Genomic DNA, 25,887 nt, shown 5'->3' on the forward strand with positions numbered 1-25,887 from the left:
AGGATTATTGCCTCATTTGTCACAATTTCCTCCTGTTAAGCCTACTGCTCTAGACAAGAATACAGTATTTGGCATGAGAGAAAACAGAATTTGGCATGAGAGATTTAGTTTGTAGTCATTGCATTCTGGTCCAGCACAGTGAAGTGACAAATGCCCTGCAGTAAATATATAATGTAATTGCAGCAAAATATGAATGAAAAGTAGAATAATTTAGGTATCAGCGGTCACTGCATTGTCTGTATAGAAGACAGGACTTACTGTGATATAGAGAGCAGACACCTATGAAATCAAGTGAGTTACAATAATTTAAACAGCAAAAGGGCCAGCTTCTTGCTATACTTATGAACCCTGTAATCTTATTCATGTAATACTCCTTTCCTTTGTCACAATATAGGCCAAGCACCACACACACACAGAACAGATGTTAGACACAGACAGGTTTATATAAACAATACTTTGGCATGAAATGAGGTTTACATTGTTAAATCATTTTACACATCTGTCATGACATCATTTTTATATAGTTTGATAAGGCTATTTTTTTGTAATAAAGCTTTGCATGGAGTAATGCTGAATTGATGTGCTTGAAATTATGGTTGGTATCATATATTAAAGTAATACAATGTTAAACACATTGAAGACAGACTTTCATAAAGTATTAAAAATGTCTGCGTATGTTTACAATCTTTTCTCTATCCCCAATTTTGTCTTCATCCCACACACACCTAGCCTATAGTACACCACCTCCTTATTAGGTATACAATCGGGAAGCCGGCTGCCGGAATCCCGGCAGCCGGCTTCCCGACTGCTTTATCCTGCCGTGGGATAAATGTCCGGCGTCTATATCTAGATGCCTGTCATTTCCCAGACGCCGGGAGACCCTGTTCTCTTTTGTGGGATGAGCAAGCTGACACAGAGCAATGAGATCAAATTAACACATAAAATCAGTATTTCAATATAATCACAATCAAAACTATAGGTGATCGTTTTTTCTCTACCGTATAGCCTCCAAATAATGACTGAATATAGCCACTGTGGTAGGCACTGAAGGGAGGTAGTTGGCATCCTGACAGTCCCGGTGCACACTGTAGTGGCTGCGGGATCCCGACAGGTCAAAATGCTGACAACTTCAAACGGTAAGTATTAGGGTTGGGCTGCAGGAGGGGAGGGTTAGGCTGCGGGAAGGCAGTTAGGGTGCTGAAGGAGAGGGCTAGGTTTAGGCTGCGGGAAGGGAGGGTAAGGGTGCCGAAGGGGAGGGTTAGACTGTGGGGAAGGGAGGTTTAGGGTTCTGAAAGGTAGGGTTAGGGCTGCGGGAGGGGAGGGGAGGGTTAGGCTGTGGGAAGGAACGTTTGGGGTTCTGAAGGGAAGAGTTAGGTTTAGGCTGTGTAAAGGGAGAATTAGAGTGCTGAAGGGGAGGGTTAGGCTGTGGGAAGGAAGGTTTGGGGTTCTGAAGGGAAGAGTTAGGTTTAGGCTGTGGAAAGGGAGAATTAGAGTGCTGAAGGGGAGGGTTAGGCTGTGGGAGGGGAGAGTTAGGGTTAGGCTGTGGGAAGGGAGAATTAGAGTGCTGAAGGGGAGGGTTAGGCTGCGGGAGGGGAGGGTTATCAATTGTTCACCTCTTGGCCTTGCACCCTTGCTGGCACAGCAGTCGCACAACCCTAGTTACGACCCTGACCTTGTAGCGTTTCCCGACATCCAAAACTGTATATGCAAATGTTTGGAGGAATCATTAATATTTAAAAAAAATAATAATTTTCACAGTATACAGGCCACCGAGAATAGCTTACATGTTTGAGTAACCATAAAACTATGCATAAGTACATCCAAGTTACAGGTCTTGCACGATGCAAATGAAACAATTATAGATAACAATATTTTGTTGCACACAGATTACGAAGTACATGCAGGAATATATTGGGGCTTAGTCAGAGTTGGGAGAAAAGCACATAAAAGGAGCAGATTTCAACATGGATAAACCATGTTGCAGTGGGATCGGTATGAAATACAGCTGGTCGCATTCTAATTCTGACGCTGGAAGACCGGCAGTTCTAATCCCGACAGGTAAGTATTTTCCTGTCTGGACATCTTTAGGGGGGTCCTACAATTATTTCCCGAAAATTCACGTTTTTTTCGTAGATCCCAATTCGCCGGGTCTCGTTTTCGCTCATTTTAAATTGAATACAGGGATAAAGTGGGCACGCGCCTGATACTTTATCCCCAGAAAAGCTCTGATGTGGAGCGAAAAGTCCAGCACGGACTTTTCGCTCCCTAATTGAATACGGGCCTAAGCCTTTACATCAGAATGCCAGAAAACCACTGCAAAACACCAAATCTCTCTGCACATTTGAAATAATTGACATGCAGGTTTCTATACTGTTGTTTTATATAGTAGTCCAATATTATTCGAAAGTAAAGGCAATACAAGATTGTCATGGGAGTCTGCAGATGTAATGCTAGTATCTCGGATCCATGTGTAAATATGTTGCAGTTATGTGGCAGGAAAATATAAATAAATATTGGGAAATGTTATCCCAACTTGATTCCACATACAGTATATTTTGGAGAGACTCCTATACATTTCTGAAATGGATCCCCTAGGCATATATCGTGACTGCTACAGATCAATAATCAGGTTGAATTTGACTGCAACAGTTTTCCTATCATCCTACAGTATGTACACATTTGTAAAAATATTATATTATAGAATAGAGAAGATGGATAAACAAAATGAACTGTACCTATATGAAGTGTACCTATAACATACTTTCTCACATTTGGAATATAATAGACAGCAGAAAAATCTGAATACATTAATAGTTACACGTATATACAGATGAAACACCCTGTTTATCCAGCTCAAACACCAGCATTGGTTTTATGTTAAGTTACTGTATGTAGAAAGTCCTTATACTGAAGATGTAGGACACTGCAACATACATCATAAATTAGTTCTTCAGAGAGCATACAGGTACCCCAAAGTCACATCATAAAAATTAAACACAATTCAATAGTGGCAAGACAGAATCTGTTATAAATTGGCAGCATGGTGATATTGGACATGTCAGCGTCAAGTCACATACAGGCTATTTAAAATGCTAAATACTTTTGGAAATAGAAGTTTGAAAACAGGTTGAGCATATACAGGGATTAAAGCAAAAAATATATTTGGTCATGCAGGAAAAATGTCCAGGGACTGGAATAGAAAGGCAACAGTGATACAAACATATCTCCATGTTTGGCACACAGACACACACACAAAGCATTTAACCTCAGGGTTATTTTATGTCAAGTGGACCAATTTTATAGATCATCCCCACCTGCTGATTGTGGAATGCGGAGTCAGTGAATGTAGCATATATCCCCACTTTGAGGGCCATAGTTTTACAAATATTGCATATCGGGAAAGAAAAAAATCCCTAAGTTAGTCTGACAAATATGCCAACCTCCATATAAAATGTTATCAAAATTGGAGATGACCCTCTATCATAATGATTGAGGGCGAAGAAAGGCAGATTACTTATTGTTTGTACCCTTTGCAAATAAAGCTGTTGGCTAATGACACAAACAGCAAGACATTGATTTATATATTTATTTAGAAATGTGAGTGTGAAAGGGACAACAGACACATTAAAACTGCTGTCACATTAAAAGTATTCAGACAGCAGACGATATTGCATAATACCTCCCAAAGTACATCTGATGAAGTCCAATTGATGAAACGCGTCAAGTACACGTTTGCATTATTATGCAATCTATTCCGCTATATAAAAATAGTGTGTGTACAGTATATGTGTGTCAATGGTTCTTATGATGTTAAGTGTTGCTGCCAGAACAAATTTTATTGTTAAACATTTTATATTTTTAAGCTACTTAATAAAAATATTTACTATGGAGTGCCAACTTTTCACTGCACTTTCAGAATTCATACAACACTTAAGGATGCAGGCAGAATTATATGGAAAGCAGCAGACCAGCTAAGTATCTTAATGTGGAATACATGCGAGACCGGCAGTCGGGATTCCGATGGTCAAAAGTCAGACAGCGGCATCACGATGCTCAGAATTCCGACAGGGGCACAATAAGTATACTACCCCCCCCTCCGTAGCCTAACCCTAAAGCTCCCCGTTAATGCCTATACCTAACCTTCCTCCCTTGGTGCCTAAACCTAACGCTCCCCCCGTTAGTGCTTAACCCTAATCCCCACTGCCCGCAGCCTAACCCTGACACCCCCCCCATTGGTACCTAAACCTATCCTCTCGGCGTAAACCACCGCACTATACTTACATTTGCGATGCCAGCGGTCGGGATTCCAGGGTCAGCATCTCAAGTGATGACGGGATTCCGGCGCCAGTATTCTGGCCACAGGTCGGGATTCCGATGCCGGGATTTCGACCGCCGACATTTTAACTAATGTAGAAATCTAAATGTCTATTTACTGCATTAAACAAAACGGTATAGCCTATAAAAAGCAGATCTATATAAACAGTGGTGTTTAATATATGAGGTGCATTTGTGCATATGTATTCACATTTCTATACACTATTCCAGTGGTTCCCAAACTGGGTGTCCACAGGGCACTTGCAGCGGTGACTCGGGTTGGCAGACTAGTACGAAATAAAATTATATTTAGTCAGTGTGATTGGCAGCCGCCAACACTGGTTTTGCCTATCAGAAAATATATGGCCAAAAAGAAGCACAGCCCTGTCAACCACCACATAACTGAACCTATGGGTGACATCTAAGTACAATATACTTCATTTAATTTTGCTGAATTTCTCAATAAGACATTTTTGGCCCAGCGGTGGTAAGGAAAAAAATCTCGTAATCTAGGGTGACGTAATTCTATTCCCATTCAAGTACATGGCCTTACATATCTTCCCTTGCTATTAACCAGTACTTCCTGATGCCTCATTGATTAAAATGAGCATATACGGAGTAAATTTCACGTGTCTTCTCAAAATTCATTAACTGAAGACAATATTAATTAATTTTTTTGCTTTTGTTTTTATAGGAAATGTACTTTGTTTTGTGAGGAAATTATATTTTTTAACAAACACTTTTCAAGCCTTTTTTTTAACCACTTGCCTGGCACGGTCGTATCAGATACGACCATACCAGACTGGGCTTTCCCTGACATGGTCGTATCTGATACGACCAGTCAGAAATGGCCACTAGGCGGCTATGGGAAGTTAATCTACACCCGTGGCTTCCCCTCCTTTGTGTCCCGATCACTCCTGGCCACAGTGATCGGGCACCGTCAGTACCTCCCTAACGGGAATTTCCATGGGCTAGCAACAGTGACCCGATCACTGTGGCCAGCAGTGATCGGGCAGCCGGACCCACCCCTTCAGTAAGAAGCAGCAGCGGCGGCTCTGGTAGCCGCCGCTCTGCTCTGTATCCGGGCCGCCAGCGGGACATCCTCCCGCTGCGGCTCCGGCTCTACAGTGATCACATAGTGATCACTGTTGTGTAGGAGCAGCAGCGGCGGCACTGGTAGCCGCCGCTCTGCTCTGTATCCGGGCCGCCAGCGGGACACCCTCCCGCTGCGGCTCCAGCTCTACAGTGATCACTGTTGTGTAGGAGCAGCAGCAGCGGCTCTGGCAACCCTCAATCGATGTTTCTGAAATATCGGCAGTTGTGGTCTACACAGATTTCCTCGACCAATCGCTAAACAGTTGATGGCTTCTAACGATGGTTGAACCATCGATGGTACAGCTGTCAATGGCCATCACTGCAGTATAACATACAAATTGCTATTTTTATGGTATACTGTCTTTTCAAAAAATATTTTTTTTTAATATAAAATAGTGATGGATAAGTTTAAAATTATGTTCTTGACCTAATTCAATCATAAAAGAAACTGACAATTTTGAGGCGGTTTTTGGAAAAAGAATTTGTCAGTTAAGTAGTTAAAGAAGGCTTTGTATTCTTTACATTGGAGGACTTCTTGGTTCATTTAACCCTACCTCACTGTAACCTAAAAAGCTGCTCTGTAAAAGAAAAAAAAAAAGTGATCAATTCTCTTTATTAACAATGACTCGAGAGAAACTCTCAGCCATCTGGATTGATAGCTAGTTTTCAAGTCCTAGACAAATACCACATACACTTTCCAAGTCTATAGTTACACACAGTTGATGGTTGTGGTAACAGAGGTAATGGACAACGCTAGCCACTCAGACCGATAGAACACACCTTCAGTGCACACACAGACACTTGCTTACTCCCAATCCAGACAAAAATATGGATCTGATTTATTTGGGCTTTCAAAACTCTTATTATTATTGTCACTTAAATGAATGTTTACTATAAGTGGGATGTGTTTTTAGAATGGGAATTTTGTGGAGACATGTAAAAACTTTCCAAAAGCATTTGAATTCTGCAAAAGCCAAAAGAAACACACAGGAGGTCCACAAACTGGCAACAGCCTACAATTCTAAGAGAAAACATACAACATTATTTTCCGAGCACCTCACACAGAGAGCTGTAGGACGTGGATAAAAATTAACCCCTCTTTGATATACTTGCAGCAATATAAGAGGATTCAGTTGATTGACAGCGATAACATTTTCTGGTGAAAACAGCTTTAACAAATGAGTGTTTACGGATACTCTAAAGCTAGGTATACATCTAAAGATTTATCTGTCTGGTTAAAACGAAAATCTGGTAATGTATGGGAGCAAATGACAATCAACTATTTGCTCCCAAATGCTGGAAAATGAACAAACGATTGTTCGGATAAATTGGTTATATCAAACGGATTCAACCAATTTGTCTAAACGACCATTGTCTGTTTTTCAGTGTTTGGGAGCAAATGGCCGATTATCATTTACTCTGAAACACTACAAAATTTTCACCCAGACAAATTGGACAGAATACTCTTTAGGTGTGGACCCTGCTTATCTTGTTTTGTAAAATGGTACAGGTTGAGTCTCCCATATTCAAATATTCCGAAATACGGAATTTTTTAGCATGACTAAAACCTTTGCTATTAGATGGTTTAATGTATACAAACTTTGTTTAGGGCACAAAATTATTAAAAATATTGTATACCATTACCTTAAGGCTGTGTGTATAAGGTGTATATAATACATAAATGCATTATGTGTTTAGATTTGGGTCCCATTCCCAAGATATTACATTATGATATGCAAATATTCCAAAATACGGAATATTCCGATATCCAAAATACCCCCGGTCCCAAGCATTTTGGATATGGGAGATTCAACCTGTTGTACACTACTGTTTTACTTGTTTTCGGTATTCTCAATAACTATTAAGCTCAGTTTTCCTCAGCTAGGTATCTAAAATAGAAATAATGTTGGGATTGGGTGTGGATTGAAATATCTACAGTAAAAACGTAGACAATGTCTAGACAGACACCAGATGTTAGACAGTCAATAGGTCCACAGGGATAAAAGGTTGAAAGGGACAAAAGGTCGACAAAGTCAAAAAGTACACACAAAAAAGGTTGTTTTTTTTAACCCTTATCTTCACCCTAACTCTTGGTGCCTAACCCTCGCGTCTAACCCTAATCGTCGGGGTAGTTGCCTGACTCTAACCGTCCATTCTAGTGGCTAACCCTAACCCTCTGGTAAGTGCCTAACCCTAACCATCGGTGTATGTGCCTAACCCTAAGAAAAAACCAAAGACCTTTTGACCCTGTCGACCATTTGTACCTGTCGATCTTCTTACATGTGGACCTTTAGTGTATTGACCTTTTCTCCCTGTTAACCTTTAGTCCCTGTCAACCTATTGACTGTCTAACATTTGGTGTCTATCTAGACATTGTCTACCTTTTTACTGTAGATCTTTAGACCAGATCCCGTTGGGATTAGATCAGTGATTTGGTGCCAGTCAGCATTAACGCATTAAATGAATTGACAGTGAGCATTTCAGCAGACGTTTGTAACACTTGACAAGACAAAACTAAGCAGAGAAAATGTGTACCGCAATACTCAGAAGTGTGCGCAGCAGCATATCAAGCAAGGTTCCTCTGGGAACTCGCTTAATTGAATCACCCCCTATGTGTATAGTACAGTGTAATTTTTATTTGTATAATAATATAATGCTCACTATTGGCCATACTGTCTATATTTATTACAACCATTCTAAGCTGTACTTCTCTTCAAAAGAAAAGGCAATTTGGCTGATGAATAAGTCTGAGGGGTAAATTTACTAAGATTCGAGATAGGTCGAGATGACCATCTCGGGTGATTTATTAATTTTTTTCCTGCTTACAAAACTACTAAAGGCAAAAGTTGGGTGAGTTAGAGAGAGATTTCTCTCATCTTACTCGTAAAACTCAGGTGAGATAGCAATCTCGAATCAAATCACCATCGGGCCAAATCGGAAGTACTTTTCACCTAAAACATACATCTCTCAAATTTACCAAGAATCAGGATGACAACCTCGGGTGAGATAGTAGCAAACTTTCTGTCAAAATCACTTTTCAATCTCTCAAGATTAAGCTGTGAGCTGTGTGATTTGTGTAGGTTTCTTTCTGTAAATGGTTAAAATAGGGTTAATTATTTTTTTAAATGACATGAGGTCCCCCCCCCAAAAGACTAACCAGCACCGGACTTGCCAGCCAGTCCTGGTTCTTAAAATTGCTGTAGTGTGTTGATACAGTGTGTCCGGGGCCCTATTTGGATTTCTGCGGAGAACATCGTGAGACAAAAGGTGAGTATTGGATCTTTATTTATAGGTACTTCCATTGGATACCAGGGATGGCGGGGATAACCCTGGGCTATCAGCCTAGGCCAGGAGTGCCCTGGAGAGGGTGACCCCTTTATTGAAGGGGTCCCCAACTGCCCAGGAATCCCTGGAATGGGCTGACTAGCGGTCAGGTCAGACAAAAGGTGAGTATTGGATCTTTTTTTACAGGTACTTCCATTGGATACTTTACATTAAGAAGGGGACGTGAACATCTGGCAGCAGGTGAGTATGTGTGAGTGTGTATGGATGTAATAAATGTTTACTTTCACAGTGTGTTTTTTTACACATTTCTTTACAGCTGAACTACAGATACCAGCGGGCCCTTAATGCCCCACATGCTGGTACTTGTGGTTCTCCAAGAACCAGCATGCGTTGGAGGCTTGCCGGGATCTGTAGTTCCACTGTAAAGACAATGTTGATAATTCTATTTTTAACACTACATACACTATCATCCCGCCAACCACCGCCCAGACGTGGCAGGGATAGCCCCGGGCTATCAGCCTAGGCCAGGGGTGCCCTGGAGAGGGTGACTCCTTTATTGGAGTGGTCCCCAATCCCCAGGTGTCCCTGGCGTGGGCTGACTAGCAGTCAGGGCTGATGTGCGGCTGGGGGGCCCGGTGTAATAACTCCCCTGGCTGTGGCATCAGTCCCCCGCTAGAAAGGGTCCGGAGCTGGTTTTAAATATACGGGGAACCTCGCGCCAAATTTTTTCTCCATATATTTAAAACCAGGTGTGTCACTGCTGCCTGGTGCTGGTTCTTAAATTACTGTGGAACCCTACACATTTCCCTGTAATTTTAAGAACCAGGACTGGCTGGCAAGTCTGGGGCTGGTTAGTGTTTTTTTTTGGGGGGGGGGGAACCTTACATAATTTTTTTTTAAACATTAACCTGTTTTTTACAGGTACAACGCAAGCAGCTTACACATATCTCACTGATATGTGCAGGCTGCTTGCTAGGGAGAGTTGTGCAGAGTGAAGTCACTGCAATCTCGGGTGACATAATTCACTCGAGCTTGCTTACAAATCACCCTAGAATCTCGACCTACATCACCAGCATCGGTAAACTCGTTTAGCATCAAATCGCCTGTTGGTAATTTTGAGATAAAAAGAGATTAAATCACTCAAGTTTAGGCGAATTCCAGCGAGATGAATCACTTTGCAAATCAGGACAATCCTGATTCTTAGTAAATTTACCCCTTAGACTGGGTAAACACTAGACCAGGGGAGGGCAATAAGCGTCCTCCAGCTGATGTTGAACTGCACATCAAAGCATGCCTTGCAACAGTTTTAGCATGGCCAAATAGCAAAGTTGAGGCAAGGCATGCTGGGATGTGTAGTTCTATAGATGGGGGGGGGGGCACTTATTGGCCACCACTACACTAGACGATATATTGGACGATTTGCCGTTTTGGGGCGAATCTTAATGCCAAATTACCAACATCGTCCAGTGTGTACGTGCTATTGTGCACTCCCATGCGTCATTTGTCGCATCTTCAGGTCTGCCTGCAGTGCACGCAATTCTCAAGATCCAGCGAAAGACACCATGATTGTGGATGCAGCGGGGTATAGACATATCTGGCGTTTGTACACCAAATTGTGCAGTGTACATGGACCGCCCCTAATATCGTGCCATCGAATCTGCCGGTGCTGGGTACACACATTGTCTAGTGTGTACCCAGCATTACAGTTCAATGCCATACTCAAATGTAGAGCTAATAACAAAATATTCTATGGTGGATAATAAAAACATAAAGGGTGTAGAGGCCATTTTGGTCCCAGATGTGGAAATACTTTGATTAAAACATGAACATATATGTAACGTATTTGGTTTTGATGGAATAGAACAAAATTGTATTTATTACAAATATTGCATTTTTCCTAGCATGTGATTTGACAATGGCTTTTTCCTTCTCCGCCATTCTAATCTTTTCTCTAGCAATACAAATGAAGTAGTTCTTGTCAGAATTACCAGCTGACTCATAAATTATGAGGAATGAGAAAGACCGGACTTTTTATTTGTAAAGACAGCATATGTCAAACCTCCGGGTACTGTAGCTGAAGCCTGAACTGCAGATGTTCCAAGTGTCAGACTAACAGAAAAGGAGCCTGTACTTTGTCAAACATCAGAGAATGCAGAAATTGTTGCGTTTAGCTCTATTCCTGTTTTAAAACTACAAAATATTAACAGTGTTTTTTGCCAAAATGTCCTTAGGTAAATAAGAAGAAACAAACAAAAAACCTAAAGTGACATAAATCAAAACAATTACCTTCTCTTATTTAGAAAATGGTGTAAGCAAGAGCTGTTTGTGAGAGGATGGGGCCCATGTGCAATCTCCCTGTACAGTGGCCCCCTCTCACAGGTGCAGTTGCAGAGTAGAAGGTATACAATCGGGAAGCCGGCTGCCGGATTCCCGACTGCTTTATCCCGGCGTGGGATAAATGACCGGCGTCTATATCTAGACGCCTGTCATTTTCCCGACGCCGGGAGACCGGCACCCGGCATCCCGATCGAACGCATGCCGGGCGCTGTGAGCGGACAGCCGCTCGGGGGGGGGGGGTTGGGAGGGTTAGGGCACCCGGGGGGGACTTAGGGTTAGGCACCCCTCCCCGGGAGGGTTAGGGTTAAGCTATGGGATAGGGAAGGTTAGGGTTAGGCAACCCCGAGGGGGGCTTAGGGTCACCCCCCCCAGGGGACTTAGGTTTAGACAGCGGGGAAGGGGGGTTAGGCACTTAGAGGGGGGATTAGGGTTAGGCACAGGGGGGGAGGTTATGGTTAGGCATCCCCAAGGGAGGGTTATGGGGGTTAGGTTAGATTAGTTAATACTTATCTTACCACAATCAGGATTTCCAGCGCTGTCGGGCTTCCACTGCCGGGCTCTGCTGTTTTGTCGGGCTGCCGCAGCTGGGATTCGAACTCCCGGCCATGCGGCAGCTGGGATATCATACCGATTCCGAGTAGAATGTGCGAGACCCTACTTGGCATGTGCAGGTCTCCAGGAACATGGCAGCCACACATATTCCTGTTGACTTCTGAAGCGTCGAACACCAGAGGCGCAAAAATAATGTATTGTTGCAGGGTGTGCATTGTGGGGACCCCTGGACCCTCCACACACCCTACAGTAGATGCCAGGGCCGTAGCTAGGGTAGTGCGGCCGGTGCCATCGCACAGGGCACCACAGGTCAGGGGACGCTGTTTGGGCCTGTCAAATTTCTGTTTATTATCATTCTTGCTTGTAGCTTCCTCTTATTTCATCCCCAGCATCTCCTGGTCTCTCCTATCTCTTCCCTGGCCCTTCCCCATGTGGCCATGGCCCTGTTTCGGGTGCATTATGTCCCTTTGAAAAATGAGGGGGTGCCAATGCTCTTTCTGGCACAGGGCACCAAAAAGTCCAGTTACGGCTCTGGTAGATGCACCTATCAGTGTAAGTACTGGGGTAATTGCCTAACTTCTAATATTCTTACATTTCACAGTAGGGGTGCATTATATTATATAAAATGAGTTTAAACCCAAAAATGTTTTCTACTGTCTAAAGGGAATAGAACAGAATTTATTTTTACAATTTCTGCCAAAATGCAAACACAATTAATGGTTTAAAATCACAACTCAAAAATGCAATTTAATACAATTCAATCAACTGCATTGTGTAAACAAGGTTCATTTACTTTCTTAAAATATGACCTTATATTATTACTACTTTGAATAATACATCATATGTCTAGCTGTCACAATGTGACTCTGGCTAGGCCATTTAATGTGGAATTCTCTAAAATACAAGAAAATCCTTTGCTCTATAAAGATGCTAACACTAATCTCATCTATAAGTTTTGTCATTTCTTGAAACGAAAGTTTAAATGACAGCACGGATTGTGTAATAGTTAGCATTACTGCCTCACAGCACTGAGGTTGTAGGTTATATTCCCAGCATGTATCACACTGTGTGAAGTTTGTATATTCTCCCCTTGCTTGCGTGGGTTTCCTCCTGTTGCTCCGTTTTCCTTCCACACTCCAAAAATATACTGGTTAGTTATCTGGCGCCTGACAAAAACATGAACCCTAGCGTGTGTATGTGTGCGTGTACATGTGATAGGGAATATAGGAGCTCATTCAGACCCACTCGCTAAGATGCATACTCTCGCTGCTGCCGATGGTATGCAGTGTGTATGCAGTGTGCGCATACATCGCAGTGTGCATGCGCATACCTTAGCGAAAGTTCACAAAGCATTCGCTCGCTGCGCATAGACAGCCCAGCAGAGTGAGTGACAGGGGAAGCCGTTTGTAGCTGGTGACAAGTGCTGGCCATTAAAAACGGGGGAGTGGAGGTGCAAACACAGGCGTGCCTGAGCATCTCAACGGTGTTTTAGAGGTGTGCATAATTATAAGACAACATCATAGTACACGTCACCTGGCTTGTTTTTACACTGAAGTGCTCGCAGTGATTGCGGCAGGGTATAGTCAACCTCAAGCAATGCAATCACATCTGATGTTTCCCAATGTACCGATGGTTGCATACACTTTCTGGACATGACGCGCACAAGTGGGCGTCTTAGAACAGGCTGGTGGGTGTCTGCATACACTATGTGATCGCTCTCTAAGAAATACTTGGCGTGCTAATGCATTGCTGTGCGATTGCACTGCCTAGGCAATTTGCATACACATCGTGCAAGCGATCGCATCTAGCGAGAGGCTCTGAATCAGGCCCATAGATTGTAAGCTCCACTGGGGCAGGGACTGATGTGAAGGACTGAAATATTCTCTGTAAAGTGCTGCGGAATATGCGTGCGCTATACAAATAACTGGTAATAAATAAATGATGGGCGATATGTATAAGACATTAAACAGCATGATTTTGCTAGTGTTAAAACTAATAAAAGCATAGAAACAGGTAGTGAGATGGATTCTAGTCCAGTCTCCATATACCCAGCAGTACAATGGCAAAATTTGGATACTGCATGACCATTCCCACCCCCCCCCCCCCCCAACAGAAGGTATAAAAGCTTTGATTAATGGAAAAAGGAGCATAGTACATAAAACAGAGGTCCAACGTATGTATATTTAGTCAACATTCAGCAATGCAAATTGGTTTACTAGTATATATCTCCTGAAAGCAGAAATGTTTAGTTAAGTAATTTATTTATTATATCTTTAAGCATGTGATGATGATCTGAAATTTCTTTTTTATTTGGGCGGGGGGGAGGGGGTTATAGTTTATCGTTTTTAGAACAATAAGGAATAAGTGCATCGACCCCTTAAGTGCTCCACATACACCTCTAATGTGCTAAAGACAAGCCCCACATATCCATAGCACACATGTGGATATCTAGAAATAACGCTCACCATTCATCTACTGTTGCCAATGGGTGCTAGAGAAAAAGGCGTCAGATGATGTAATCAGTCTCATGAGTAATAATATAACAACGGATTCTGCACTCAATCCCTACACTATAGAAACATTTTAGCTGCAGGAGATGGTGGGAGGGTATTAAAAAGTGCCCGATCTATCCCATCCTGACACCTATAGATGAGTGTCCTTTAAGTGTTATTGGGTCTCATTCAGACCCGCTCGCAACCGGGTCGATGTTAAGGCCCTGCGCACGCGCAGCAGCCGCACTGCGCGTGCGCAAGCCCCAAGGCGAGAGAGAAATTCTCTCGCTCAGGAGCTCACTACAAAAGGGGCAGCAGTCGATGTTGATCGACAGCTCTGGTAGGCGGGGCGGGGGGGGGCGGCCACACTGACATCACCAGTGATGTCAGTGGGGAGCTTCCTGCTCGATCAGAGCAGGACGCTCCCTGGGGCTTGCGGTTGCCAAGACCCAACCTTAGGGTCTCGTCGCAAACCCCGATGGTGGCGATGGTCTTGACCATCGCGACCATCAACCTGGTTGGTCGCTAAAGCTGTGGGTGGTAACCCACAGCATAGCTAGCGACCAGGAGGCCGCACTAGAAAATACAAGCGGCCGCCCTCATTCAGAACGAGCGGTCGCTTCTTGCGACCGCCTCTGAATGAGGGCCATTGTCTGGTGATCATATGTGATATAGTCAGGGTAGAGGGGTTCCTCTCCTGGGGTAGATGGACACTTCCTTACACACAGCAGCCAGGAAACAGCACACCAGTCCAGGGTTTTCGTGCAAGCTGGTCGGAACCAGTTTTATTGTGCAATATAATCAACAAAATAAACAAAACATAAAAATAAATCCTATCCCGCCTGGGCACTAACTAGACAGGTTATTCTACAAGTGGCAGGGCCTACTGCCTTACTACAAACACAGCACTTTCAAATATCACAGTGTCTCTGAACAAACCTCAGTGTCTGTTTCTCCCCAGGGTATGTGAGACACTGAATCAAAACCTAACACAGCTTATCTGAGCCACTTCCAGGTGCAACTACTAATCAGCCTGCACTCAGACTGAAAGGCCCACCACCTGGAATGGCCTGTGGATGGAGCCCTCCCTTCTCTTCTCACATCCACACCCCTAGGACCCATTATCCAGCTTTTACCAAAAGCCGACACTTCTGGTTTATTTGGCATAGCAGACTTTTCCTGGGGTTTTTAAAACCCATATGATAGGAATCTGGGACACACATATATGTCATCGCAGACTTCTCCAGTGCTTCTACCACACTATCTACAGGAAGTACTACAGATAGTATTAAGCTCAGGAACACCAGGTTGGTGTTTTTTAAATAACGGACGCTTTAAGAATAGGGCGGAATGTCGCCAGAGTCTGCAGGCTATTACATAAGCCCCAAAGTGTCAGTATTAGTAATGTTTGGGACCCATTTGATGGGGTTCACCTTGGCCAAATCGGAACAACATTGCTCCACTGTGTACCCAGCTTTAGTGACAAGAGTCTGCAATTGTTTTTCCCTGTAATGCACTACTAGTCTCAGCATGGTAGCATCAATTATTATGTTTAAAATTAGGATGTGTGTGGTCCAGCCCATCCCCCTTTCCCCAGTTACTTATATAGCGCATGTTCTGTTGCACTTTACAATTGGGACCAAAATAGTCATACAACGAGACTGGATAATAACAGGCAGAGAGCCAGGCCTGCTCGCAAGCTTACAATATATAAGGCAGGGGCGGCCAGACTTTTGTACTCGGAGAACTACTGTAAAGGACGAAAATCTTTTGTGACATACCAAGTAGGGACATTTGTGGTATGTGTATTTTAGATATGCACACACATACATACACACACTCAAACCCATCAGCAATAACATTAAAACCACCTGCCTAATATTGTGTAGCTCCCCCTTGTGCCGCCAAAACAGCTCTGACAAGTTGAGGCATGGGCTTCACAAGACCTGTGAAGGTATCTTGCGGTATCTGGTTAGCAGCAGATCCGTTCAATCCTGTAAATTGCAAGGTGGCTCAGACTTGTTTTTCCAGCACATCCCACAGAGGCTCAATCAGATTGGGATCTGGAGAATTTGGAGGCCATGGCAACACCTTGAACTCTTATTTTGACATGTTCCTCAAACCATTCCAGAGCAATATTTGCAGTGTGGCAGAGCACATTATCCTGCTGAAAGGGACTGCTACCATTAGGAAACAATGTTGCCATGAAGGGGTGTACTTGGTCTGCAGCAATTTTTAGGTACTGTGGACCTCATTGAGTCGGTCGTTGCGGCCGCACGGTCGTACGCCACCGATGTTCGCTATACTGCGCATACGTAAAGTTCGCAATGCACGTGCGCAAACTAGCCGCTACGATCAGAAATTTCTCTCTCCTTGAACACAGCCAGGTCGGTAGTTTGACTGACAGAATGAGGCGTTTGTGGGTGGTAACAGGGGGAGGTGCTTGAAAACGGGGGAGTGGAGATCCGAACGCAGGCGTGCCTGATTATGCGAACGGTGTTTTATGGGAGTGCATACGGTTTATGGGAGTGCATAATTAACAAAGTAGCGTCATGGCACATGTGACATGGGAGGTTTTTACACTGACATGATCGTAGAGCTTAAGAGAGGGTATGGTCAACCTTAAGCACTACGACCAGTTTCGATGGTTCCCGATGGTCTCGATTAATCCTTATATGCCCGGAGATGATGTGCAATGCGTATGAGAAGGGGGCGTATTTTTTTGAATTCCGACCACTTCTTCCCCTTGGTCGGCCAGCTACCGATCCGAACTTAGGGACGCAACTTGCGAGGGAATCATTTGAATATCCAGACCCTTTTCCCGTACGACCGTGCGGCCGCTTCGACCGACTCTGAATGAGGTCCTGTAAGTGGAACGTGTCAAAGTAACTTCCACATGAATGCCAGGGCCCAAAGTTTCCCAAGAAAACATTGCCCAGAGCATCACACTGCCTCCTCCAGGTTGCCTTCTTCCCATAGTGCCTTCTGGTGTCATCTCTTCACCAGATAAACGACGCACACCCACACAATGTAAAAGAAAACATTCATCAGACCAGGCCACCTTCTTCCATTGCTCCATGGTCCAATTCTGATGCTCACATGCACATTACTCTGGTAAAGGACAAAGGCCCTCATTCAGAGTCGTACGCTCTGAGCAGAGCGCACGCTCTGAATGAGGGCCGCCATCCATAATTCTGGAGCGTCCTTCTGGACGCTCGTATAGCTGTGGGTCACCACCCACAGCCTATTAGAGCGTGCAGTTTGATGGCCGCGATGGTCGTGACCATCGCGACCATCGAAACTGCGAGCCGGAGCCTGCGGTTGAGGTTTTCAACCGCAAGGCCCGGAGTGATTTTGGCTCTATCAGAGCCAAAATCACTCCCACTGACATCACTAGTGATGTCAGTGGGGCCGGCTTCTGACGGTAGGCGTTCCCTTGGCAACGGCCCCGTCAGGGAGGCACGCCCCCGGCACGCCCACCAAAGGGGGCGTGCTGTCAATCAACATCGACAGCATGCCCCCTTTGATCAGACACAACGAGCGAAGGACTTTCCTTCGCTCGTCGCGTCTGGCGCATGCGCACGACGGAGCTCCCGCCGTCATGCGCATGCGCAGTGCACAACATCGACCCACTTGCGAGCGGACAGCCGCTTGCGAGTGGGTCTGAATCAGGCCCAAAGTAAGCACTTTCAGTGGTGGACAGAGGTCAGCAATGGCACTGACCGGTCTGTGGCTATGCAGCCCCATACACAGCAAGCTGCAATGTACTGTGTGTTCTGACACCTTTCTATCATAGCTAGCATGAACTTTTTCAGCAATTTCTGCTACAGTAGTTCTTCTGTGGGATTGGACCAGACGGGCTAGCCTTCGCTCCCCATGCACATCAATGAGCCTTGGGCGCCCATAACCCTGTCGCCAGTTCACAGGTTGTCCTTTCTTTTGGTAGGTACTAACCACTGCATACCAGGAACACCCCACAAGACCTGCTGTTTTGGAGATGCTCTGACCCAGTCATCTAGCCATCACAAGTTGGCCCTTGTCAAAGTTGTTTGGATCCTTGACATTTCCCATTTTTCCTGCTTCCAACACATCAACTTCAAGAACTGACTGTTCACGTGCTGCCTAATATATCCCATCCCTTGAGAGGTGCCATGGTAACGAGATAATTAATGTTATTCACTTAACGCGTCAGTGGTTTTAATGTTATGGCACCTCAAAATAAATTATTGGTTGACTGTTCTGTCCAAACCCTCATCCTCAGTCATTAACCCTCTATTAATTATTAAATATCGCTGTTGGACAGACAAGACATACACCTCAAGCTCATGCTCAAGACCGACGGTGACACGTTAACTTAGCCGGATGTGCTGATGTAAGAGCTGAAGGTTAAATTAAGTGTGGGGGAAAGTAGAATGAGAGTTTCTAGATGCTTTGTAATTATTAAGTTTTTTTTATTAATTCACTATTTATGGAAGTACTTAAAAACTGAGCTTTTTGAAGTGGTCAAGCACAGCCAGAATATACAGATATAGACAGATATACTACTAAAATCAAAGCTTAATCAAGCATAAGGAAATTGATGCTGAGTAAAACTAAACAGTACTAAACAGAATTAATATTCTAAATAATTTCCATGCCTAAAATGGAACAAACAGACAACAAAACGGTTATGTTGATACATAAATGTACTATACTGTAAGTGTTGGAAAGATTTGATATTACATTCAGTTTTCCAGTTCTAGCTGCCAAAAATACATTACCTAACTATAAAGTTATCCCTGCTAAGTACTCAACACTGCTAAAATAAAAGACCATCTGTAGAAATGTTTTTGTTGTATGCCAAATTAAATCAGCCACTTCCTACAAAAAGATGTGAGGTAAGTAAGGACGAAAGTTTCTAATTTGCTAAGTAATCAACATAAATCAGGAGGAAAGTTTCTCATTAGCTAATTAATCAACATAGTTCATTAGCTTGTGAAATGCCCATCATTGGTGACTTTCCTAAAATAAATATATAAAAACTCAGCAATATGCTGAAGCTTGAAGGGACTAACACCAAAACATCTTTTAATAAAACTATTAACAAAAAGATAAGGCTCAAAGAGGAATATGAAAAAAAAAATTCACCAATATAATATAAAGTCATCACATACATATTTAAGCCAGACATTATACTGAGATGAATAATACTCCTTTTACACCAGAGCTAAAACCCAGGTTATTGCAGAGTTAACCCGGGTAGCTCCTTGGTGTAAAAGGGGACAGGGTTGATTCCCAGCAATTAAACCCAGGTAACTTGCAGGGTTTAACACGGGCATGACCCGTGAAACCCTGCAGTGTAAACGGCGCAGTCCGGGTCACGATGACCTGGAGCATGCCGCATGCCGGCTTCAGTGGCGCATAGAGATGACGTCATCTCAAGGCATCCATTACCACACCGGAATAGCCGGGTCATTGCACACTCGGCTCCGGTGTAAACGGCGCTGACTCGGGAATATCCTGGGTGGGCGCCGGCTAAATTCCGGGTCTGATCCGGTTTGGCACCCTGTTCCAACCTCCGTGTCAGACACGGAATTTAGGTATAAAAGCAGTATAAGTTGCTCTCATAATAACTGAAGGGGTTCAGAGGCTCTAGCACAGGTCTGGCCAACATGAGGCTCTTAAGCTGTTGTGAAACTACAAGTCCCAGCATACCCTCCCACTGATCAGCTGGAGGATCACAGGTTGGCCAGGCCTGCTCTAACATATCAAATGAATGCATAATTAACCACTTAATTGGGTAATAATTTGATCAAGAACATCGATTTAAAACTCGTCCAATACTTTTTTATAAAATATATATATATTATATATATATATTTTATTAAAAACACGTAACATAACATCTATTGCAAAACATCAACTAGCAATATATGGGAACATTGACAATTGGAACATCGCAACTTTACATTTCCCCAGTGGCTGATCCTCTCTGCAGCCGCCGGGTAGGGGGGTGCTGTTGGGCTGCCCGCCCTATCAGCAGTGACTGGCTGCACGACAGACACTGGGGGGTATATTTACTAAAGTGAGAATTTTTAGAAATGGAGATTTTGCCCACAGCAACCAATCAGATTCTACATAACATTTAACTAGCACCTTCTAGAAGTTAATAGCTAGAATCTGATTGGTTGCTATGGGCAACATCTAAAAACTCTCACTTTTGTAAATATACCCCTGGGAAAAGATACAAGGATGTAGATGGACCAGGAGATAATCTTCCAGCAGCCACCCAGCGGGCATTTCTGATTTGTTGAATCAGATGCAACCATGTCAGGGAAAGCCCATTCTGGTGTCAGGGAAAGCCCATCTGATGCAACCCTACCAGGCAAGTGATTAAGTAAAACATTTTTTAGATGTTACAGTATCTTTAATAATTTTTTCCCATCTAAAAGCAGAAAAAGGCATGAAAAGCATATACAGTATATGTGCACCTAAACAAATGTAAATAAAGGAAATAAAAATATAACTTGAAATGAAAGCAGCACCAATGTCCTATCACTTTCAGGTTTTATGTAAAATAGAACATTTAAATGAATTATGGGTTGGACATATGTGACAGTACTGCAGGTTGTTCTTAGTGGTCACACTGTCATTCCGGCAAGACACGTATTTTTGAGTTCAACGTTCATACCACACATTAGATGCGCAGATGGACTATGGAACTTGAATAATGGAACAATATATGTGAGAACACACTGATACGTGTACTTATATTGGTCACATGCGGTCACAAGGTCATCAAGAGCATTTTAGATAAAGCTCTTGTCTGCAACATAATCTCGACCCCGTTAAAATACTAATTAAAGTATTTTAACAGTGTTGACATTGTGGTGCAGACAAGAAAATTGACTGTAATGTTCTGGTCGACATAACGTACCCAACCCCTTACATTAATGTTCTGTACAAGCCATGCAATTCATGAATGACAGCTACTTTTGTTTCAATAACAGTTGTCTAGTAAGTTCATTAATGCTAGCTTTAACCAAGACCTGTGAGCACACCAACTGGATTTGAGAAAGATAATAACACATAGGGGCTCAGTATTAGTTAATTGTTGCAACTGACAGTCTCATAACTTGTATGACTAATTTGAATCTTTATTACTGAATATAGATAATTCCTATTAAACATACTTGTATAAACCATTTTTATTATTGCATCTAAATAAAGATGTGTTATGCTGTTTATTTTATGTTTGCGTGGTCACTGGGAGTGTTGTGCTGTTAAAGTCGCAGGCAGGAGATAATCTTTTTTAAACTGCATACACACACAACGATGTTTTGAACGATTATCATTAAACTATATCGTTTAAAAAATCGTTCACTTTCTGAGTCAAACGATGAACGATTATCGTTCGTGCGCGTTCACGTTTGTAGTTTGTAGTTCAGTCAGACTTGTCAACTAAATGATTTTCAGTAAGGGAATATGCAAAAATCGTTTGTAGTTCAAAAAAATCGTTCATTACACTTTAAAAAATCTGACAGATAATCTGACAGAAAATCGTTCATAAAATCGCTGGTAACAAAATCGTTGTATGTGTATGCAGCTTTAATCATCACTATATACATTCCAGGGTGGGCTAAATGCATTTCTTTGTACTGACATTTTGAAGGATTCAATGTTGTAGGCCCTGCACTTAGCTCATCTTTCCTCCCTGGACACTCTAACCTTGCTACTTTTTCCTGGAAACAATTCAGGATTATGTGAAGCTGCAAACTACACAAACTCTGGAGATGGTAAATATTGTAATTTGGTGCTGGATGGTAATGTATAAATTCAGTCATTCTGACATGCTCAAACACACACTTATGGTGCGTACACACGGTACGACGGGTACCGACCGGGTCGTTATCTGATCGTCCTGCATGTGTTGGATGATCGCTATCGAACATCCAACACATGCTACAAGCCCCTTACAACTATAACGACCCATGATTATCAATCTCAGTTCCCTATAGTAAACAGGTATGCCTTTTTGCACGGAATACCGACGTTCGTGGGTAACGACCATACGTGGCCGCGCATCGACCATTGTTTGGTCGTTTGCAGGGGCCAGAAGCTGTCAGATTTAAACGATAATAATAGGATCGTTACCGTTATCAAACAAATATGACAATTTATCTGACCGTGTGTATGCACCAATAGACTGATATTTATTGCAACTTTTCAAAATTGCAGCTCTACAATTTAATGAGATATTATGATATATGATGTGGTAAATATGGGGGTACAATACATTTATATTGTACCATACTAATTTTCTTACAATTAAGGAATCTATATTTGAACCTCTATATACCCCTGCCTATACCTTCTGATATCCTACCTATAAACCTCTAAGGATGACGCTATTTTGCGTACGCAGTCATACAGTAAATAAAGACTTCAGACCTAGAATCTGTGGTTCCAAAGCACAAAGTATTATTCAAGTAAAAGTACAGCAGTTACACGCTATGATCCTCATATAATCTAAGCGCAAAGAAATTATACAGACCCAAGTACAATTATACATACGCAGCGCTCTCTGGTCCAGATGTTAGGCATCAGCAAGAAACCCCTCGTCAGTCAGCATTCAGCAAGAAGACTAAGACACAGTGTTGGAGCACACATATTTATACCCCCCAGAAACAGACAACACAATAGAGAAGTTTGTTGCTGATGCCATTGGTCCTCAAGGGGGATACATCTGTTACAGAGCATTTAACAGGCTGATTCAAATACACACTACCCAGCCTCCAACAACTGAGGGTCTCTGGTTTCCCGCCCCATGCAACATCCTAACAGTTGTTCATATAATATACATTTTGTTGCTTGAAGTCTCTGCGGTCCATAAGTTGAGAATGCATGATGCGATCTCCACACCGATAATACCGGAATTCTGTTGAAAGAGTACGCATCAGTACAAAACCAAACACGGCTTACTTAGCATGTATAAAACCTTAGTTACCAAATAATCTTTATTTCACAGCATTTATACTAAATGAACAAACTTAAGTCTTATCCCTTAAAGCTTATGGAACCTTGTATGTGGATATGTAATGTGTGAGTATGCGGGGTTTGATATAAAGATGCTAGTTAATTTGGAGCAGATGCGTGCGCATAAAGCTAATGAACAGCGTTTTCATATAGGATCTTATGCATTCGCTAATATGCGATTAGTTACCAGCGCAATTGTGCGTATTAATGTGTGTATGAGAAATGGTGCACTTAAATCTCACTTAAACTAAGTGAACACCTAGCAGTGTGGAATGCTGAGCCTTATAGTTCCACACGCCCCCCCCTCTCTCAGCAGCCCCCACCCTTCCCAGGCTCAAAAGTAGTCCTTTGTTTTCCCAGGCTCTTGTGTAAATGCAAATTAGCACGCTACAAGACCCAAACCTAAGATAACACTCTTGGCTTTGAAGGTATTTTATTGCAGGAAGCCTGCTAATGTAAGGTGTGTATTCGAGCAGGGCCACCTGGAGTAAGAGCAGACGTTATATCCAGGAAGCTTGTCTACACAGGCTAGTTGTCACGTGGCCATTTGCTCTGTTTAGCTAATGCAATATATCCTTTAGGGGAATTATAATAATATACACTTTATCCAGAGCACCCAAACTACGTAAAGTCATGAAATGGGCTTTTGGTGAATCGTCGTAACTTATGGCGATGGTCACAGATGCAATCGCATGATGCTAATAGTAATATCGCCACATGTACTAAAGTGTGAGTTTATCTAAACTGGCGCTTAGGCGGCCATCCGCAAAATGGCGTCTTGCAGCCAGTCGCAAGATGGTGTCGCTGCGATTTAATTTTAAACTGATCTTGTCTCAGCCAATAATCCAGCTTCGACACAATAACAATACATTATGCCCAGCAACCAGCGGCTGCTTAACCAGGGCCAAAACTTGGGCGGTGCGGCCCAGTGCCTCTGGGCGGAACCGGCCACCTCCACCTGCGATCACAGATCAAATATGTGCCGCCACTAGCCATCCTCTACCGCCCGCTGCAATGTATAATAGTAGCAGTGAGCCCAGCTCCTGCCTGCAAGTCGCACCGATACGAACACGCATCAGAGCGTGCAGTGCTGCATCTGCCTGACCCGTGTGCTGCGACCCCTCCTCAGACTCCTGTACTGTCTTCAGGGACGTCTCTGCCAGTCTAGTCCCACAGTACCCTGGCAGCACTGGCGGAGACGGAAACTGTACCTTCCGGGATACGTTTAAGAAGCCAGTGGCCGCAATCCCTACCGCCGGCTTCCCGAATCCTCTATCCCGCCTAGGGTTAAATGACAGGCGTCTAAAATCTAGACGCCTGTCATTTTCCCGACGCCGGGAGAGAGGCGCCTGGCATCCTGATCGAAGGGATGCCGTGCGCCGCGAGCAGACAGCCGTGCGGGGGGGGGGGGGAGGGTTAGGTTTAGGGCACCCGGGGAGGAATTAGGGTTAGGCACCCCCCCCGGGAGGGTTAGGGGCTAGGGGGAGGGAGGGTTAGGCACCCCTGGGGGGGACTTAGGGTTAGGCACCCCCCCGGGGGACTTAGGTTTAGGCAGCGGGGGAGGGAGGGTTAGGGTTAGGCACCCCTAAGGAGGGTTAGATGGGTTGGTTAGGTTAGTTTATACTTACCTTAGGGACGATCGGGATTTCCAGCGCTGTCGGGCTTCCGCTGCCGGGGTCAGCTCTTTTGTCGGGCTGCTGCAGCCGGGAATCGAACTGCCGGTCATGCGGCAGCCGGGATCCCATATTGAACGCGTACCGTCCCACTGTTCCTACAGTGACACGCTGAGGAGCTGTGTTATGCAGGTAAGTGCTGCGATTAGGATACCCGAGAGGGCGGGGAAGGGGGGGGACGTTGCTAGCAGTACATCTGAGAAACACTGCTGAAGTAGACGAGTAAGGTATTTACCTGGAGCCACAGCTCCAAGGGACAAGGAGCGCATGCTGAGAATTGTGAAGGCAGCAAGAAAAGATGGAGAGGTGGATGTCATTGTCCACCTAGGGACAAATGACCTGGCCAATGCTGAAGTCATGGCAGTAAAAGATGAATTCAGGAAGTTAGGGACTGCTCTAAAGCAGGTGGCAACTACTGTAACTTTTTCAGAAGTATTGCCAGTACACAGAGGGGGAGATTGGAGTTTCTGATGCAATGATTTCTATGTTTGGTTACAGAAGTGGTGTTATAAGGGGGGATTTGGATTGACAGTCCCTAGCCACGCCATCTGGCAAGATAGAAGCTTATACAAATATGATGGCCTGCACCCATCTTCAAAAGGAACTAGAATACTGAGTGAACAGTTTGAAAGTTTCACCAAGAACTATTTAAACTAGAAGAGGGGGACAGTGAACCAAATAAGAAAAAAGAATCTGCTCCCCCAACCAAGAGGTATTATTTCTGCTGGCAATTGGAACAGGAAGCATATTCACAGCAACAGAAGATGATTCAGAACAAAATCAAATAAACATAGGCAGAGAGATGAAAATACATAGGAACAGGAGAAATAAGCAAACAAATAAAACTCTAAGAGCAATGTGTGCAAATGCTAGGAGCTTAGGAAATAAAATCCCTGAACTAATTGCAATAATGACTAGGGATGATCTGGATATTGTGGCTAATACGGAGTCATGGTGCAATGAAAATCATGACTGGGACATAGCTATACTGGAATATACTTTATTTAGGAAGGACAGAATGGGAAGAATAGGAGGAGGAGTAGCAATGTATGTCAAGGAAGCATAAATACTACGTTAATACATAGTATTGAAGAAAAAACAGAGGCCCTGATTCAGAGCCGCAC

At 43.6% G+C, this 25,887-nt stretch overlaps 1 protein-coding gene across 4 annotated transcripts in view; it reads right to left on the bottom strand.

The window, feature by feature from the left end:
- CENPP (centromere protein P) overlaps nt 1-25,887 on the bottom strand; it is a 475,725-nt gene that overhangs the window by 359,406 nt on the left and 90,432 nt on the right. The gene's annotated exons all lie outside the window — the stretch shown is intronic.

Source organism: Taudactylus pleione, unplaced genomic scaffold (assembly GCF_031769625.1).
Source record: "Taudactylus pleione unplaced genomic scaffold, aTauple2 ptg000726l, whole genome shotgun sequence".
NCBI classification, from domain to species: Eukaryota; Metazoa; Chordata; class Amphibia; order Anura; family Myobatrachidae; genus Taudactylus; species Taudactylus pleione.